A 15,319-nucleotide genomic window follows, 5' to 3' on the forward strand; every position below is an offset into this window, starting at 1 on the left:
ATCATGCCCCCTCCAGTCTGCGAAAAAACCTCTCTCCATGGAACCAGTCCCTGGTGCCCAAAAGGTTGGGGACCTCTGATGTAACTGACAGTAACCAAGTTCATTTTAGAATATTGTATTCTACTAAACAAATTTTTTAAAAAGGTAATCTATCTAATTCTGGGGACGGGGGTGGGGAGGAACTGTATTTTTAAAATATAGTTTTATTTTTTTAAAAAACTCACAGAATCAATCTGTGACAGAAGGAATCAGTTGCTAACTTTAGTACTTTAAACTTGACTGGAACAATTATAACATTAAATTACTAAGATCCACTCAGAGAAGGGGAATTTCTTTTTCTTTTATGTATTTTAATTATATATTAAGTTTCCAAACAAGGAAACTGGAGAAACTCAGTTCTAGATTTGTCTACAATCCATAGGGATTTATCAAATCTAGGAATTGTAAAAGCACATATGTATAATTTTAGAAGTAGTTAAGCGTACAAGCTAAAAGTTATACAACAAATAAATGTATAGTGTTCCTTTTCAATGAAGAATAAGAAACACTTCCAAGACATAATATTAAAATTCTTAATTTGCATCCTATTAAATCACAAGGAAATACTGTGCTTTATTATATTGTGTGATATCAAATAAATATCACTAATCATTGTTTCATGAATACAGAAAACAGGGATTATCAACAATGAAAAACTCTGATCTCCAAGCCAGTCTAGTCATTAGCATTTGAGAAAAATACTGCATGAATTTTCTAAGAGAAATCAATGGGACAACAGCTCTTTCTTCTGCTGATTAAATTAAGGTGGCTGTCTCATATATACCCCTTATGAAAGATAAAACCTCAAATATAATTTATCATTTCCTATCAAAGACATGCATTTAAATTATCGTATGTATATGCCAATAGTAATAGCAATAGTACTTAGACTTACATACCACTCCATAGTGCTTTGCACACTCTCTGACCATATTACAACATCAGCCTATTGCCCTCAACAATTTGGGTCATTTTACTGATCTCGGAAGGATGGAAAGTTGAATCAAACTTGAGCTCCGTCACAATCGAATGCCAGACTGTGGGCAAAATTAACCTGCTATACTGTGTTCTAACCATTGCACCATCAGGGTTTTTCCCCCTAAAAAACTATATTTGAAAAAAACAATACAATCCTTCCCCCCCCCCCCAAGAAATAGATGTGTTCCTGTGTTTATTGAGGCTATTTGGCCATTTAAGATTCCAAAAGCATAATTCACTGCCTTCTTTAGTAGTGGGCAATCTACATTTTCACAAGTTATCCAGAACACATCAAACCTGTGCTACTGAAATGATCAAACTATCACTCTTATGGAATGAGAGGTAACTGTGACAGAAGTGCTTATCCATCTGAGAAATAGATAACAGAAACAAATACATGAATTCTTAAATTCAGGGATGTGCAAATTGGATCTCATTGAAATGTATTTATTCAGTTTCAGTTTCTGGTATATATTAAATAACATGGGGAGACAGCCAAGTATTGTGATACCTTCACAATGTAATCAAGGGCTCAAAACATCCTCTCCCATGTACACCAACTGGACTGACCTGATCAGGAAGATGCAAAATCATTGTTAAGGTGTTCCCCATTTCCAACAGGGACTGCAGGGGTTAAAGATAAAGAATACTATCATTAATCATTTTAAATACTACTCAAAGGTCTAATGCAACCAGAGGGGAGCATTCTCTCCATCCAAGTCCCTGTATAAATTATTCACCAGAGAAACTAACACTATTTCTCTCCCACACCCAAGCCTGAATCATGATTAGAAGAGATTCAAAAATCTTCCCTAAAAAGGAGGATTGCAGGCAGAGTAGATGTTGTCCAATACAACTGGTGAAAAAATGGTTTCCTCAAGAGGGGGTACATTTCTGTCTTCTTCACATATGTATTAATTACCTTCAAAATCCAGCCCAGAGATGGCAGAATTCATTAAGCAGAGAACTCTATCCACTTCCTATCTAAATTCCAGATGGACTCACATCTATTTGTTTTTTCAAATAGGATTTACAATTGATTCTGATTAAATCAACTTCAGATCTTTATATGAAATGTGTGCTTAGCTCTTCAGTCTTGGTTTCAATGCATGCAATTTTAACTTTGATTAACCTTGTATTTATAATACAATGTATTTTCTGACTCTCATCTTTCAAAACTACACAGCATATTCAGTACATATTTCCAACATGGGAAAATAATTCATTGCCACTCAAAGACCCTTGTTGAGATAAGTAGCTACACAAATTGAGTAAATAAATTTATCTATTAAATTTGAGATCAGTGAGAATTTTATTTTTCCTGTTCTTAATAAGCAAAATTACAACAATGTTGATGCAGTGGTTAGAATGCAGTATTGTAGGCTAACCCTGCCCACAGCCAGGAGTTCAATCCTGACAGCTCAAGGTTGGCTCAGTCTTCTATCATTCCAAGATTGGTAAAAATGAGGACCCAGTTTGTTGGGGGCAATATGCTGACATTTGTAAATCATTCAGACAGTACTGTAAAGCATTATGGGGCTGTATATAAACCTAAATACTAGTGCTATACTACATAAATGGGATGAAAAAGTAATCATGAGAAAGTAAAACATCAACAGAAAACCACCACTCCATAGATACTGAGATATTTCTCACTTTGTAATTCTGAGCACTCATCCAGACCCGGAGGCGGTCCGGGTCTGGGTGGGGAGGAACAGGCTTCGACTCAACCCTGACAAGACTGAGTGGCTGTTCGTGCCGGCATCCTGGGAAATTCCGATTATCCCATCATTGGCCATGGGGGGTGAGCTATTACCCCCCATAGATAGGGCCCGCAACTTGGGGGTCCTTCTAGATTCACAGCTCTCTTTGGAAGAGCATATTGGAGCTGTGACTAGGGGGGCCTTTGCCCAGGTTCGCCTGGTGCGCCAGTTGCGGCCCTATCTAGACCGGGATGCCTTGCGCACAGTCACTCATGCGCTCGTGACCTCTCGTCTAGACTACTGTAATGCTCTCTACATGGGGCTGCCCTTGAGGTCCACCCGGAGACTCCAGCTGGTGCAGAATGCAGCCGCGCGAGTTGTCTTGGGAGTTTCCCGATACTCCCATGTTACACCTTTGCTCCGCGAGCTGCATTGGCTACCGGTTGCTCTCTGGGTGAGGTTCAAGGTGTTAGTGATGACTTACAAAGCCCTTCATGGCATGGGTCCGGATTACCTACGGCAACACCTGCGGCCGGCGTCAACTTCCCTCCATCCAGTGCGCTCCCACAGAGAGGGCCTCCTCAGGGTGCCACCGATCAAAGAATGCCGATTGGTGACCCCCAGGGGGAGAGCGTTCTCTGTGGGCGCGCCAGACCTTTGGAACAGCTTACCGGTTGAGCTCCGGATGGCCCCCGACCTTCGCTCCTTCCGGCGCGATCTCAAAACTTTCTTTTTCGAACAAGCTGGCCTTGTCTGATGGGATGGGGTTGGGTTTTTATAAATAGTTTTAATTGTAATATGTATTAATTTTAAGGGCATAATGTTTAATGACTTTTTAATTTTTGTATAATATTTTTATTGTGTATCGCCCTGTTCACCGCCCTGAGTCCTTCGGGAGAAGGGCGGTATAGAAATCAAATTATTAAATTATTAAATTAAATTAAATCTATGTTTTAGTTAGTTCTTATCAAAATCAAAGAAATATTTTTTGGACGTACAGGTCTCTAGATTCTTTATAGCAAAGATGGCTTATTAGTAAACAATTATTCTTTGTCCCAAAACTTCCTGAAATCATAATGTTTGTACTTATGAAATATATTTAATTTTAATATTTTCCTGCAATAGGACATTGATAGAATTAGGAAGTACAGTCATAAATTTTAGTTCAAAGATTGTCAGAGCCTCTTCAATACAAAACTCTTCAGTTAGAAATAAACAGTGATGTATAAAATGCACATTTCTAAATATTCTAAGAAAAAAGATGTTTTGTTATTGTTGTTCAGATACTACAGCTGCCAAGTTCAGTTCTACTTTATGCCAGCAATACCCCTCTGGGTGTGGGTGAGGCATGAAATCTGTATCATTTGGCATATCAGAGCATAAACTTTTTCAGTGCATGGCTATAATTCTGACACTCTTTATACAAAGTAGCACGCAAAACTATAAATAAACACAATATGCACAAATAAACTAGCCATTCCAATATCTGCATTGAAATGCAAATTAGTGTGTGTGTGTGTGTGTGTGTGTACACATACACACACATACACACACACACAAAAAAAAATAGGTATTTTTGAAGTCAAAGGAATTAATTCCATTAAAAATACTTAGGATATTATTACATTCCAATCATGTTAATAGAACTAAGAACACCATTTTTTCTGCAAAAATCTGAAACTATAATGCATTGCCATCTACAATGCAAAAAATGGATAAAATATATACAAATATGCATCTGATTGTGAACATAGACATGCATTTATGCTGTAAATTCTTATGTGAAAATTATTTAGTTTTATCTTCAGCCCTTAAAGTACTTATTCAAACTCAAGTAACCACAATTAACTAACTTTTCACTGATCACTTTCGCTACCATTCAGAAAGAATAGTATTTTCTTAACTATTCTCATCAAGGTCCTCCAATCTATTTGGGGAAGGGAGCCCTTGTCAGTTACATATTCATTGAATACAATATAATTGTTTTATTTTGTTCCTAAATTATAACCCATACTAAATAGCAGGAATCAACATTATGACTTTCTAAAACAGCAACCACTGTTCTGTTGAAGTGTCAAGCTTTGGAGAAAACATGTATGAAAATAGATCTGTTTACAGAATTAGTTGAACACAGAACTTCCTGTTTTAATTCAGCTCCACCTTAAAAACTACATATCTTCTACTGACATTTTTTCACCAGCTGCAAAGAAAATGTTCTTCAAATCTGCACTAGGATAATCAAATTGTCCAAAAACAAAATAATAAAGTATTAATATTTGTAATTTTCAAATAGTATGTGAACATTTACTATTTGGGTGAAAAATCCATGGCAATAGGATACAATTGGAAATGCCAAGCTGTTCTAGTAGAACAGGGATGTCAAACTCAATTTCATTGAGGGCCACATCAGCATTGCGGTTGCCCTCAAGGGGCCGGGTGGATATGGCCAGGGTGGGCGTGGTCTACTGGGTGGGCGTGGCCAGACTGTGTATGGCCTACTGGGTGGGCATGGCCAGTTCTACATTGTTCGCATCAAGGGTACCTATGGGGGCCTGGGCAGGAGTGGGACATATCTGAGGGTCTCTAGCAGAAGGAGGGTCTCTGGGCCAGGGCCAGGGCCAAGGCAGTGGGGGCCGTTCCCTCACTGTTTCCAGGATGGCTTTGTGGGCCACATGAAACAACTTCGCGGGCCGGATCCGGCCCCCGGGCCTTGTGTTTGACATGTCTGTAGTAGAACTATAGTCATATGAGTTTCAGTACAGCATTTGATACTGCTTTTGCAAAGATTTAAAATAATAATAATAATAATAATAAATAATAATAATAATAATAATAATAATAATAATAATAATAATAATAATTTGAAAGGGACCTTGGAGGTCATCTAGTCCAACCCCCTGCTCAGGCAACCAGCAATTTCCTGTATCTCAAAAGGAAGATTCCAAAAGAGAGGCCACATTCAACATTTGCGGCAGAAACACCAAACATCTCATTACACCTTAACGCATGCATTCTCTCAAAGTTTATTTATTTTTATTTATGTATATCCTGCCTTTATCATTTTTATAAAGAACTCAAGGGGCAAACATATGCAACCTTTCTCCTCCAATTTTACTCACAGTCACCACCCTGTGAGGTAAGATGGACTGAAAATGACTGGCTCAAGGTCACCCCAGCTGGCTTTCATGGATAAGATAGGACTTGAACTCACAATCTCCAGCTTTCTAGTCTGGTGCTTTAATCACTAGACCAAACTGGCTCTCCGACTGGTTTATACAAGTATTGTAACTGTTTTTACACTACTTTATTTCAGTGGAATTTGCACTGGTGAACTTCTCACTGGAATGTTTTTTGGTATATAAGTATCAGGGTTCAACATATCAAGATAGTTCACCAATTTGAAAAATAGCACTTCAGTGGTTTGGGTTAACCAAAAGACCAAGGAAGCTGAAAATCCATTTCCCATGCCATTTAAACAGTTTCATCAAGTAACATGGAATAATTAAAAGCATCATGTTGTGTACTGAATTTTGAATATACTGAATTCTGACATTCTAACTGCTGCAACTGTTAAGCTCAACTGCAAACACTAAGGTGACAAGTGAATGCTATGAAAACTTTCAGTTCTTGACAGAACATTTTTATGTTCTGAAATCTTAAAGTGCTGTAAACATATAACTAGTTTTGTAGACATGAATTATTCATTTTATGTTTTTAAAAACCCAGATATAAATGTATATTTTATTCATAACATTTAGTTTTAATTGACAGTTTTGTTCCGATTTTAAGCATCTCAAGATATCTGGACTATTTCCAGTCTTTCTACAAATAACAAATATTGGCACAAAAAATATCTCCTGGATTATTAGTATAGAAAGTCAATTATTCTGAAACTTTTAAAATTAGGGAGAATATAATCTTGCCATTTGGAACTTCAATGTGATCTATATGAAGCAATCTACAAATCTATGTTTAGATAATTCAACTCCTTTAAAATCTACACAAACAAGATTTCACCATCCCAAGGATTTTTTGATTGCACACATGATGGACTGACACAGGGGTTCAGGAAGGAAATGATGTACATGGAGAAGAATTATACTTCCCACATCATATTAAAATAGAAGACTGGCATGAAGTACAGACAATGTGACTGCTCTCCTGTCTTGTGACATACTGCAAATAGTATACTGCATTTCCCTTTTTGGAGATGATGTTGGCATTTCAAAATAGGAAATCCTAGAGCTAGTAAGCGGTATTAATGATCAGATAAGCTTATTTTTCATATTCAAAACCCAGTTGCTCCTATCACCCCGAAAAAGAGCATTCCAAACTGAATGTGTTAAAATATTACCAGCTTGACAAATCAGTAATAATTCTAGTTTCCAGTAAGTTAAAGTGAGCAAATTTGGTAGTTAAAGCACCAAACAGGAAACTTTGAAACTGTGAGGTTTAGACCAGCCTTAGGCACAAAGCCAGCTGGTTCACTTTGGGCCAGTTTTCTTCTCTCAGCCCTCAGAAGAAGGCAATGGCAAAGCACCTTTGAAATCTTGCCAAGAAAACTGCAGGGATTTTCCAGTTTCTAGCAGTTAATATAGACTTGAAGGCATTAAACAATAACAACTTAAAGTGCTAAATATAAATTTCTGAACAGGTTCCCACTGAATTTTTGCCTTCCAATTTTGCTGCTCCAAGGATTTTTTTTTTGAAAAAAGAAAACACCTTCATGCATGCCTAAATTATTTGGTAAAATAACTAGCTTTCAGGAGACCTAAGGCATCTTTGCTTTTATGAACTGCTATTTTTTTTATTTCCATGCTTTGGGGAGAGCAAATTAAGAGGCTGTACAAACCCATCAAATGAGTTTCGAATTCAAGGCTATGGACCTTTTATGTTACCGTAGAATCATGGCTGAACTAGCCAGGTGATGTTACATCAAATACGTTTTCTAGGAGAAAAATGACCATTCACTACAAATGCAAGCAGTTGCTCAGATTCCCCAAGCCAGAAATTACTACAATCTGAATCATTTATAATTCATTCTATAGAGAACTCCACACAAAGAATGAGCCTGTGCACAACCCCATACTGGACGATATCTGTGATAATGGCAGCAGAACATCCCTGGTTTACACAGAATTCAGTTTCATATTGCTTTCAGCCACTGCAATATTCAAAAAACGGCTTGCTACAAAGTTTACAGCTGGCAGGAAATTATTGGTTCTTTCAAGGAGAGAGCTATTCATTCTAAGGCAAGACAAAAGCAACTGAAGTTAAGAAATGTCTTTTGACCCAAATGGGGATCCTTAGCAAACGTGCTATTGCAAAAGAGCTAAAGCTGTGCTAAAACTGAAACAGGATGGCAGCAAAGTGCCAGCAACCTTCCCCCAACCACAAAAGTTTAAAACAGAGAAGTCGAGAGTCCCGTTTCTTTTCCTTACATGTTACATGGGAGATGTGGGGAAATTCTGTATTTTACTTCCTCATTAATGAAACCAACCAGAAGCAGAAATTCAAGGGAAGGGGATGAGAGGAAGTGGAGTCTTTCTGGCAGTAATTCAAATATTTGGCATTAAAGAACTCAGCATGCCGATGATTTCAATATAACAAGTTTGAATCCACCAGCATATCAAAGCAAGTTGTCACTCGTGGCTGGTGGAGACACAAATAAAAGCAGAACATCTTTAGCTAGAAAGGAGATGACAATATCACTACAGAAATAAGAAATAAATTCCTGTTATTGATATCCTTATGTTCAGACCACCATTAGATATAAGAGAAGGAGTAGCAACCGTGCTGATGTCAGCCACACTGTATTGATACAGAAACTAGCCTGAAAATGTTTGGCACCCACAGTGTGGACACCAAAGAAGGAGCAGCTTTTGTCCCTGGGTTTCTCTGTCCCAGAGAGAAAGATTATACCACAGCTCTAGTCCTAGAGCAGGGGTCGGCAACCTCGGCTCTTTTATGACTCGTGGACTTCAACTCCCAGAATTCCTGAGCCAGCATAGCTGGCTCAGGAATTCTGGGAGTTGAAGTCCACGAGTCATAAAAGAGCCGAGGTTGCCGACCCCTGTCCTAGAGGGAAGGGACCACCCTCCAACCATGCACAGAGGCCTTTTAGCTGTGTGGGCAGCAGGACCGTCTCCGGGCACCCTAGAAAAAGGCGGAAATCTCCATCCTGTCCCGAAGGAGCAGAACTAACAGCAAGAGAGAGAGAAGAGAGGCAGCGACCTTCCGACAACAACTACTGGGGAAAGGTGTCTGTGCTGTCAAATCGATCAAAAGAACCTTCCCCTCCTCCTCCTCCTCCTCCTCCTCCTCCCTGCCCCCTCCAGCACTCCCACCCTTTTTTTTATTTTATTTTTCTTTCCTCAAAGAAACGTCGGAGAACTTCACCGCTTTTAACCCCGCGGTCACCCACGACTCTCCATCGTTCAGGAACTCCCTCGCCCCCCTCCCTCTCACCTCGCAACCTCCACCGACCGCAAACCCGCACACGTAACGTTACGTGCACTCCGGGCAGCCAACTCTCTGGCCCGGCTCCAGCCTGGCTGTCAGAGCCTCTCCCTCCGGAGCCCTTTTTTTTTTGCTGCCGGGGGGGGGTGCAGCAATTTCCCCGCCGCCTCGCTTTGGGGAGGGGGCGGGGGAAGAGGTGCCTCTTTCCTTTCTCCGGAGGGAAAGACACCCGCCCGCCCGCTCGGCTCGGCTCGCTCGCTCGGCTCGGCTCGGCTCGCTCGCTTCTTTCCCTCTCGGGCTCCGAGCCAACACGAAGCTGCAGGGCCCCCTCGGCCTGGCTGCGAAAAGGGAGGCGGCCGGGCCCCGCACAGAAGCAGAGGCCGACCAAACCGCCCCCGCTTCCCCCTCTCCAGCCGCCCCACTCACCCCGTCGCCAGTGCCTGCCGGGGCGAGCCCAGCCGCCCGCTGCTTTGCCGCTTTGCCTTCCTCCGGCTTCTCGCTGCCTGCCTGCTCGCCTTCGCTCGAGGCTCGGCGGCTCCAGTGTGCGGCGGCGGCGGCGGCGGCAGCTCAGGCGCTCCGCCCTCCACTCCTTTCTTCCCTGGGAGCGAGGCGGGACTTGGGAGCCGGCGAGGGCGGAGCGAGAGCGACGGCCGCAGGAAAGGCGAAGGAGCAGAGTCCGGGGCGGCTCGGCGGGGCAGCCACGAGGATGGCCAAAGCTGCGCCTTAAGTTTCGGCACGCTGATTTTTTTTTATTTTTTTTAAGGGTGCTTCGCTGCTCTCTGTTTGCATGGCTGATATCGCCAACCGGCAGCTCTTGTTTAGGGAGAAAGGGTGGCAAGCAGCAGTTAAGTCGTCTCTGCTCCAACCGAGCGGGGCCCGGATCTACCTCACGGGTTGGGAAGCGTGCTGGAACGATCCTCGCAAACCCACCACCACCCCAACTCCCTCACGGAAGCAGCACCTGCGACCCCTGCAACATTTCCTCCCTTCACTTAGGCGCAGCGTTTCCCAACCTTAGGAACTTGAAGATGCGTGGACTTCAACTCCCAGAATTCCCCAGCCAGCATAGCTGGCTGGGGAATTCTGGGAGTTGAAGTCCACGCATCTTCAAGTTCCTAAGGTTGGGAAACGCTGACTTAGGGAGCAAGGCAGCCAGTTGTCCCTATCTGCTACTGCTGTCAGTACTGAGCTGAAATATCCAGATGTGCGCTAGATAGCAGCAAAAAGTTACAATTGTCTTTGTCTCTTTGCTCCCTTCTCGTGGCCGTCCGGGCAATTTACAGGCCAGCGCTATTACAGAATCGCACTGCAGTACAGTAACGAAAAGTGCTTACGCGCAGTTTTCGCCGTGAACGTGAGCGCCACCTCTCTGTGGTCAGCGCAATTGCAACTTCCAAAATGAAAGAGACTTTTGTAAGTGTTCGATGTTGTTGGTTTTTTTTACCATCTGTCCGTTAAGATGTCCAACCAAGAAAGAAATATATAATAATGCAAATGTCATATTTAAATTTTAAACAGTAGACCTGTCTGTATCAACTTTTGTCAACTACAGAAATAGGAAAACAAGTTTTCCTGTCCTGTGATTTTTGTCATGACCAGCAATCCACTCGTGCATTATTTCAACAAAATGCTAATTAAAAATTCAGTTTTGGTCTGTCCGGATGTAAGAGTAAATCGAAGCTAACACATCATCTAAAGGAATGTTTCTCAAACTTGGCAACTTTAAAAGGTGTGGACTTCAACTTCCAGAACTCCTCACACTTTAGATCAATGTGACTTGTAAACCCACAAAATGCTTTGCTCCTTTCCCCAACCTGATGCCATTAAGATAGGTTGGATTTTAATTCTTGTAACTGTTACCCAGCATAGTTTTTGAGAGGGCTCCAACACATCTGGAGCCCATTGAGTTGGAGAAGATTGCCCAGCAAAAAGTAAAAAGAGGAAGGAACGTTCCTTGCTTTTAATTGCTCACTTAGCCTTCTCTCAGCAATGGAGAAATTTGGGCCTCATTAAAGAAAGATAGGAAAAAGCAATTCGTTATTTTGCCTAGCCCTAGATGAACAATAACCAGCTTTACCTGCACTTTCCCTCTCTAGATAACAATGAAAATGTGAGGGTTTTTGGCCCCAGTCCACAGCACCAAGCAGTACTATGCCAGCAGTGGAGGGTCACTTGATCATTGCAAAGTACAAATAGAAAAATCATGTTCTTGTATGTACTGTGTATATAATGTCAATTTATGGAGTGAAAACATTTCCACAGTAGGGAGACATCTGGCTTAGCATCTTTGTTCTGACATGCTTCTTTTCTGCATAAAATAATTCCTTTTATGGAGCATTCCACAAAGGATCAAAATATCACAGTACCTGTTTTACACTTACACTGCATGATGTTCCAGAAATACATCTGGTTCCACAACAGTAATTCAGCTATGTATGCCTAGTTTTGACAGGCCATTTCGATGTTATTTGCAGAGTGAGGACTTAGAAGTTCCCAAATTCATTTTACACAATCATCTGAGGCCAATTTGAGGTTGAGTCTATCACATGAAATCCAAATGCTGCCAGTCAATATGCACCAGTTTCAGTTATTACATCCTTCTCAATTTAAAAGGTTACTTATTGGAGTCAAAAAGTAGATTCAGTAGGACTGATCTTTTCCCTGTAGCAAATCAAATACAGGGTTAAATTTGGTCAAACTAAGCCCTAATCCTCTGCTATCCATGATGGATATTTTCTTCCTTTGACAGCAATGGGAGCTTTAATTGTGAAAAAAAAAACGAGTGGAGAGGGTGTTCTAAATGAATTGTAATGGAGGCCAATGAATAAAGCACTTTTCTCTACATTTTTCCCCCACTATTTCTTTTAAAATATATATATCACCTTCGCCCTGTAGCGGTGAACCTTCATTGAACTGTTGATCTGTGACTTAAACTCAGCTTTATTAATATTTGCAGCACTTAACATATGTATGATCTTATTATAGATGTTTCGTGAAGAGTCATTTTAAAAACAACTATGAGTTAACCTGTCTGCTTTTATTCTGAAAAAAGAAACCCCAACTGAGGGCTCCCAATCTAGGTCACCTGTTTCCTGCTTGAAAAAAAGAGAAAGAGACCCACTCCTTACCAGTCCTTGCAATCACACGAGAAAACAACTGAGATGATTTTCAGCAAAAAAAAAAAAGAATGAAAGAAGGCAGCCATCCCAATCAGGAATACATTTACAATATGGGCATGTGGGAGTTTTCCCCTCTTGACTGGTCAAGTTGCATATACTGACATGTATGATATTTGGTGTTCACTAGGTTTCTCACTGAACAAGGGACGTGGTGGCTCAGTGGGTTAAGACGCTGAGCTTGTCGATCAGATGGTCGGCAGTTTGGCGGGTCAAATCCCGAGTGCCGTGTAATAGTGTGAGCGCCTGTTACTCGTACCAGCTTCTGCCAACCTAGCAGTTCGAAAGCACGTAAAAATGCAAGTAGAAAAATAGGGACCACTACGGTGGGAAGGTAACAGTGTTCCGTGTGCCTTTGGCGTCTAGTCATGCTGGCCGCATGACCACGGAGACGTCCTCGGACAAGCGCTGGCTCTTCGGCTTTGAAATGGAGATGAGCACCAGCCCCTAGAGTCGGAAACGACTAGCACGCATCTGCGGGGGAACCTTTATTTATTTATTTATTTATTTTTATTTTAATCCCATTTATATCCCGCCCTTCTCCGAAGACTCAGGGCGGCTTACAATCTAAGAAGCACAAATCAAATGTGCTTAGCAATACCTTTTACCTTTTAGGTTTCTCTGAACATAACTCCCAAAAATGCTTAGAACAATATCCTTATTGCCAGCAATATACTAGGCCTTCTATTTTAGGCCCAAAATAAACATAGAGGAAGCTTGTAGAGTTCAAATGCAGTCAAACAACCTCCTAAAACTTCAGTAAAAACAATCCACCCACTGTTGTCTCAGAGGGAAAAGAGGAAATACACCTTGAATAGTCTGGGGTTGGGGGAAATTATAATTAGGTGTTGTGCTGACTTTTATGCAAGGTATGCACATGTTAAAAAATAGGCATGGCATGTTTCCCAAAGCAACTTTTCTTTTCCAAATTATTTGCTACCTACTGTGTTTTAGTTTTTCACCTGGCACTTATCTACTTTTTAGCCTCTAGCATGCCACTCAAAGGCCAAAAGTAGCACTCATGAAAGGTTATGTATCCCCTTCAATGAATCATTAATACTGTATGTGTAGAGTTCTTTTAGAGTTTAAGGTTAAGAAAAAAATCCATATTATTTATTTATTTATTTTATTTTAATTCCATTTATATCCCGCCCTTCTCCGAAGACTCAGGGCGGCTTACAAGCTTAGCAGTAGCCTTCATTCTATGTATATGCCTGCTTATTAGGGCTTTCACACACACACCCCAAGCGGCATGCTGTCGCTGCAATGGCAGCAAAATTTTCATAGTAATAGGATATAAAAGATGATACGCAACATGAGGCAGCAAGGATGAACAAGCCATAACAGAGAGCAAATAACCAAGATAACTTTCTCTCTTTCCTTATCTATGCTGAAAATGTGCTTTTAAGTGTTAACAGCACAGGGTGGATATATTCATAACAATGTAACAGGAAGCAGAGAACATTAATGACTTCAGCATGGTTGATAAATGTAAGGCTGAATTATTTCATCTGTTTTGAATTAAAAACCTAAGCTACATTGATACATCATGCTAAGCCAAAGTTTATTTTAAGCATGTTTTCTTGAATAACCACATGCAACTAGTGCACACAATACACTAAGTCCAAACTAAATAACCCATATCAAGACTTAGAATTGATTCACATAGCTAATTTACCGCAGTGTGAACATGACCCCCTGACCTTTTCTCAAGAGCAGGAATATAATATGGTGTCCTTATATGTTCTCAACCTACCCACCCCACACACAAAGGAGGTAACCTCCACCTGTCTTTTCTGCCATTTGTCTAAAATTGTGGGTTATGACTTGCACTGACTGAAGCACTGCTGTCCCGTTTGTCTGCTGCTCTTCATTTCATTAAAGGCAAAGACCTCTAGTCCTGTTGGCTGTTCTCCACTCATTGCAAGGAGTTGGAGGTCCTCATGTCAGTTCTTTTTACAAGTTCACCAATGAATATGTATGTATGTATGTGTGTGTATGTGTATATGTGTATATACATATGCAATTCTGCAGCCTCTTCTCAGATTCTTTGATGGGGTGATGTAAAAAGAATGCCCTGACTTAATTTTCAAGTAAAATTGAGAACTCAGAACAGGTTCTCTTCCTAGCTCAAGAGGCAGAGAAAATGGAGAAACGGAGGTTTTCTTTCCCTTTTGTAATTGGTTCAGGAAGGGATTCTAGCAATCCCTTCCTGCCACCAGACAGAAAATCAGGTGGCTACTCTGATCAAAGCAAAGAAAGAGATTGAAATCCAGAAAGGGATTTCATAAACCAGACTTATTTTCAGAGCTTTATGCCCAAGAGTTCAACAGCTTAAGGTTGCAATGTGGAAAAGCCTTTAGTGTGGTATGTTAAGCCAGCATTGCTAGCCTGTTTTTTGTGGTAACTGCAGGTTTGATTATGTTACGCTTTCGAGTCACTGAACATCTGCAACTAGCCATGAAATCTATCAGTTCTCTTTCATGGAATAGTACCTTCCCTTTATTCTTTATCCTCCCTCAACGCTTTTAGAATTTTGTCGTCATGCAAACATTTATCAGTACAGTAACTTGATGGAAAATCTATCCTGTACTAATAGACAAGCAGTCATAAAGTTATTTAGATGCTGTAACAAGAATGAAAAAAAGTCATGTCTGCAAGGCTGCAATTACAGTATTTGAAAGATTTGGATAATAAAATTGATTGAAAAGAACAGATGATAAAGTATGTAAATTAAGCAGTATCTGGGCAAGTATGACTGAGCATAGGTAAGAGACTGTATTAAGGACTACTTGGTACTATTAAGGACTGCCTGTCCCCAGTGGTTTCTGCCTATTCCAGAAAATCTGACAGTGGGCATACTCCAGATACCATAGATAAAACAATTTCATATAACAGGTCCTTGGAATTGTGCCTTCTCGGTTATGGTACAGTACTTGCCTTTCAGCAAGTACTGTACCATAG

At 40.8% G+C, this 15,319-nt stretch overlaps 1 protein-coding gene across 1 annotated transcript in view; it reads right to left on the minus strand.

The window, feature by feature from the left end:
• RAP1A (RAP1A, member of RAS oncogene family) overlaps window positions 1-9,993 on the minus strand; it is an 86,906-nt gene extending 76,913 nt beyond the window's left edge. The window contains exon 1 of the mRNA XM_083361100.1: window positions 9,606-9,993. The gene's annotated coding sequence lies outside the window, so the exon portion shown is untranslated. The remainder of the gene's footprint in view (window positions 1-9,605) is intronic.
• Between the last annotated feature and the right edge of the window lie 5,326 nt (window positions 9,994-15,319).

The sequence above is a fragment of the Vipera ursinii genome (genome assembly GCF_947247035.1).
Source record: "Vipera ursinii genome assembly, chromosome: 3".
NCBI classification, from domain to species: Eukaryota; Metazoa; Chordata; class Lepidosauria; order Squamata; family Viperidae; genus Vipera; species Vipera ursinii.